This window comes from Mytilus californianus, unplaced genomic scaffold (assembly GCF_021869535.1).
Source record: "Mytilus californianus isolate M0D057914Y unplaced genomic scaffold, xbMytCali1.0.p SCAF_3, whole genome shotgun sequence".
NCBI classification, from domain to species: Eukaryota; Metazoa; Mollusca; class Bivalvia; order Mytilida; family Mytilidae; genus Mytilus; species Mytilus californianus.
In genome coordinates, this window is record NW_026262679.1 from 54,408,138 (window position 1) to 54,414,144 (window position 6,007).

Genomic DNA, 6,007 nt, shown 5'->3' on the forward strand with positions numbered 1-6,007 from the left:
GTACTTTTATACGAAAATGGTTTCATTTAAAACTGTTGTTCAAAATTTACCGTAGTAGTTACATATAGGATCGGTTTTGGTATCAATATAATCAGTACTTGATGACATATAAAGAATCATTCGAGAAAGTGGACATTATCTTCAGGCCCTTTTTAGTAGTACCGCATTTACTAAAAAAATCTGATTTTTTTTTCTCACATTTTTCGACTGGGGTCACCTCTGAAAAAAAATTGTGAAAATTCAGAGAGTAATGCCAGAACGGTTTGAAGCTGATTTATATGTGGCATATATATTTGTGCATCTAACGCACTATGAATTGCATGATTCTAGAAAGTATTAAATACCGTATAGGTTACAATACACCATTAGATTGTATGGGCGCAGCCATTTTATGAGCATAACATGGTATTCAGAATTAAGAGTATGGCTAATCCTGATTGATTGATATGTGCGCCCGTTATTTTTTATTATTAGAGACTTCGTGCATTCTGCATTATATCAAAGGCCAAACAAATTATTTTCCTTAGCCCTAACGGAAATGAGATGTCTTTTTAACGCTAGGACGAGACACGTATTTTTAAGTGCAAAATTGATAGGCATGGGAGATAAGTACAAAATACGTTAAGAAAAGCAACGCGAACCTATATTTTTTGGACCAAAAAATACTGTCCGAATAACTTTTCTGTAATTCTAGCAAGGTTTCGTTAAAAAAATCAACTTTCTAAAGTCTGTATCTCAAAAAAGGCTATCATTGTCGCCTATGGGGAAATTAATTGTTTATTTCAATCTATAAAGAGTCGACATTGCTTAATCATAGTGCTCAAAAAGTGTCAAAAACAGTTGTTTTATTTGAAATTTGATGTGAAACCGTATTTTTTGGTGATAAATGAATTATTGATTAACTAGTTTTTAAGCTATAGTCTGTTTCATATTTGTATTGCGTTTTACCTTGGAAACAAGGGTGGGCTCGACTTTTGACTTACTGTGTAGAGAATATGTCATTTTCTGAACTTCTGCTGATTTGTTTGAAAAAAGCACGTACACATCTAGAGTTTAGATATAAAAATCGATTTTCAAACATGACAGTATCGACCCAAGTGCTGTTATCGAAATTACCAAATTTAGTGAAAATGTACAGAAATGGTCCCCTTCGATCATTGAAATGTTCACTCGAATGACAAACTATAAAAATTAGAATAGACATGACATTTTGTAGTTAACGAATAGTTTTCGATGTTTAAACACCAATATTTACACATTTTTCATATTTTGAAATGCTATAGTCTGTTTCAAAAATGTACTTTTATACGAAAATGGTTTCATTTAAAACTGTTGTTCAAAATTTACCGTAGTAGTTACATATAGGATCGGTTTTGGTATCAATATAATCAGTACTTGATGACATATAAAGAATCATTCGAGAAAGTGGACATTATCTTCAGGCCCTTTTTAGTAGTACCGCATTTACTAAAAAAATCTGATTTTTTTTTCTCACATTTTTCGACTGGGGTCACCTCTGAAAAAAAATTGTGAAAATTCAGAGAGTAATGCCAGAACGGTTTGAAGCTGATTTATATGTGGCATATATATTTGTGCATCTAACGCACTATGAATTGCATGATTCTAGAAAGTATTAAATACCGTATAGGTTACAATACACCATTAGATTGTATGGGCGCAGCCATTTTATGAGCATAACATGGTATTCAGAATTAAGAGTATGGCTAATCCTGATTGATTGATATGTGCGCCCGTTATTTTTTATTATTAGAGACTTCGTGCATTCTGCATTATATCAAAGGCCAAACAAATTATTTTCCTTAGCCCTAACGGAAATGAGATGTCTTTTTAACGCTAGGACGAGACACGTATTTTTAAGTGCAAAATTGATAGGCATGGGAGATAAGTACAAAATACGTTAAGAAAAGCAACGCGAACCTATATTTTTTGGACCAAAAAATACTGTCCGAATAACTTTTCTGTAATTCTAGCAAGGTTTCGTTAAAAAAATCAACTTTCTAAAGTCTGTATCTCAAAAAAGGCTATCATTGTCGCCTATGGGGAAATTAATTGTTTATTTCAATCTATAAAGAGTCGACATTGCTTAATCATAGTGCTCAAAAAGTGTCAAAAACAGTTGTTTTATTTGAAATTTGATGTGAAACCGTATTTTTTGGTGATAAATGAATTATTGATTAACTAGTTTTTAAGCTATAGTCTGTTTCATATTTGTATTGCGTTTTACCTTGGAAACAAGGGTGGGCTCGACTTTTGACTTACTGTGTAGAGAATATGTCATTTTCTGAACTTCTGCTGATTTGTTTGAAAAAAGCACGTACACATCTAGAGTTTAGATATAAAAATCGATTTTCAAACATGACAGTATCGACCCAAGTGCTGTTATCGAAATTACCAAATTTAGTGAAAATGTACAGAAATGGTCCCCTTCGATCATTGAAATGTTCACTCGAATGACAAACTATAAAAATTAGAATAGACATGACATTTTGTAGTTAACGAATAGTTTTCGATGTTTAAACACCAATATTTACACATTTTTCATATTTTGAAATGCTATAGTCTGTTTCAAAAATGTACTTTTATACGAAAATGGTTTCATTTAAAACTGTTGTTCAAAATTTACCGTAGTAGTTACATATAGGATCGGTTTTGGTATCAATATAATCAGTACTTGATGACATATAAAGAATCATTCGAGAAAGTGGACATTATCTTCAGGCCCTTTTTAGTAGTACCGCATTTACTAAAAAAATCTGATTTTATTTTCTCACATTTTTCGACTGGGGTCACCTCTGAAAAAAAATTGTGAAAATTCAGAGAGTAATGCCAGAACGGTTTGAAGCTGATTTATATGTGGCATATATATTTGTGCATCTAACGCACTATGAATTGCATGATTCTAGAAAGTATTAAATACCGTATAGGTTACAATACACCATTAGATTGTATGGGCGCAGCCATTTTATGAGCATAACATGGTATTCAGAATTAAGAGTATGGCTAATCCTGATTGATTGATATGTGCGCCCGTTATTTTTTATTATTAGAGACTTCGTGCATTCTGCATTATATCAAAGGCCAAACAAATTATTTTCCTTAGCCCTAACGGAAATGAGATGTCTTTTTAACGCTAGGACGAGACACGTATTTTTAAGTGCAAAATTGATAGGCATGGGAGATAAGTACAAAATACGTTAAGAAAAGCAACGCGAACCTATATTTTTTGGACCAAAAAATACTGTCCGAATAACTTTTCTGTAATTCTAGCAAGGTTTCGTTAAAAAAATCAACTTTCTAAAGTCTGTATCTCAAAAAAGGCTATCAGTGTCGCCTATGGGGAAATTAATTGTTTATTTCAATCTATAAAGAGTCGACATTGCTTAATCATAGTGCTCAAAAAGTGTCAAAAACAGTTGTTTTATTTGAAATTTGATGTGAAACCGTATTTTTTGGTGATAAATGAATTATTGATTAACTAGTTTTTAAGCTATAGTCTGTTTCATATTTGTATTGCGTTTTACCTTGGAAACAAGGGTGGGCTCGACTTTTGACTTACTGTGTAGAGAATATGTCATTTTCTGAACTTCTGCTGATTTGTTTGAAAAAAGCACGTACACATCTAGAGTTTAGATATAAAAATCGATTTTCAAACATGACAGTATCGACCCAAGTGCTGTTATCGAAATTACCAAATTTAGTGAAAATGTACAGAAATGGTCCCCTTCGATCATTGAAATGTTCACTCGAATGACAAACTATAAAAATTAGAATAGACATGACATTTTGTAGTTAACGAATAGTTTTCGATGTTTAAACACCAATATTTACACATTTTTCATATTTTGAAATGCTATAGTCTGTTTCAAAAATGTACTTTTATACGAAAATGGTTTCATTTAAAACTGTTGTTCAAAATTTACCGTAGTAGTTACATATAGGATCGGTTTTGGTATCAATATAATCAGTACTTGATGACATATAAAGAATCATTCGAGAAAGTGGACATTATCTTCAGGCCCTTTTTAGTAGTACCGCATTTACTAAAAAAATCTGATTTTTTTTTCTCACATTTTTCGACTGGGGTCACCTCTGAAAAAAAATTGTGAAAATTCAGAGAGTAATGCCAGAACGGTTTGAAGCTGATTTATATGTGGCATATATATTTGTGCATCTAACGCACTATGAATTGCATGATTCTAGAAAGTATTAAATACCGTATAGGTTACAATACACCATTAGATTGTATGGGCGCAGCCATTTTATGAGCATAACATGGTATTCAGAATTAAGAGTATGGCTAATCCTGATTGATTGATATGTGCGCCCGTTATTTTTTATTATTAGAGACTTCGTGCATTCTGCATTATATCAAAGGCCAAACAAATTATTTTCCTTAGCCCTAACGGAAATGAGATGTCTTTTTAACGCTAGGACGAGACACGTATTTTTAAGTGCAAAATTGATAGGCATGGGAGATAAGTACAAAATACGTTAAGAAAAGCAACGCGAACCTATATTTTTTGGACCAAAAAATACTGTCCGAATAACTTTTCTGTAATTCTAGCAAGGTTTCGTTAAAAAAATCAACTTTCTAAAGTCTGTATCTCAAAAAAGGCTATCATTGTCGCCTATGGGGAAATTAATTGTTTATTTCAATCTATAAAGAGTCGACATTGCTTAATCATAGTGCTCAAAAAGTGTCAAAAACAGTTGTTTTATTTGAAATTTGATGTGAAACCGTATTTTTTGGTGATAAATGAATTATTGATTAACTAGTTTTTAAGCTATAGTCTGTTTCATATTTGTATTGCGTTTTACCTTGGAAACAAGGGTGGGCTCGACTTTTGACTTACTGTGTAGAGAATATGTCATTTTCTGAACTTCTGCTGATTTGTTTGAAAAAAGCACGTACACATCTAGAGTTTAGATATAAAAATCGATTTTCAAACATGACAGTATCGACCCAAGTGCTGTTATCGAAATTACCAAATTTAGTGAAAATGTACAGAAATGGTCCCCTTCGATCATTGAAATGTTCACTCGAATGACAAACTATAAAAATTAGAATAGACATGACATTTTGTAGTTAACGAATAGTTTTCGATGTTTAAACACCAATATTTACACATTTTTCATATTTTGAAATGCTATAGTCTGTTTCAAAAATGTACTTTTATACGAAAATGGTTTCATTTAAAACTGTTGTTCAAAATTTACCGTAGTAGTTACATATAGGATCGGTTTTGGTATCAATATAATCAGTACTTGATGACATATAAAGAATCATTCGAGAAAGTGGACATTATCTTCAGGCCCTTTTTAGTAGTACCGCATTTACTAAAAAAATCTGATTTTTTTTTCTCACATTTTTCGACTGGGGTCACCTCTGAAAAAAAATTGTGAAAATTCAGAGAGTAATGCCAGAACGGTTTGAAGCTGATTTATATGTGGCATATATATTTGTGCATCTAACGCACTATGAATTGCATGATTCTAGAAAGTATTAAATACCGTATAGGTTACAATACACCATTAGATTGTATGGGCGCAGCCATTTTATGAGCATAACATGGTATTCAGAATTAAGAGTATGGCTAATCCTGATTGATTGATATGTGCGCCCGTTATTTTTTATTATTAGAGACTTCGTGCATTCTGCATTATATCAAAGGCCAAACAAATTATTTTCCTTAGCCCTAACGGAAATGAGATGTCTTTTTAACGCTAGGACGAGACACGTATTTTTAAGTGCAAAATTGATAGGCATGGGAGATAAGTACAAAATACGTTAAGAAAAGCAACGCGAACCTATATTTTTTGGACCAAAAAATACTGTCCGAATAACTTTTCTGTAATTCTAGCAAGGTTTCGTTAAAAAAATCAACTTTCTAAAGTCTGTATCTCAAAAAAGGCTATCATTGTCGCCTATGGGGAAATTAATTGTTTATTTCCATCTTAAGGATCATGATTTTTTTTCCGGAAAAAG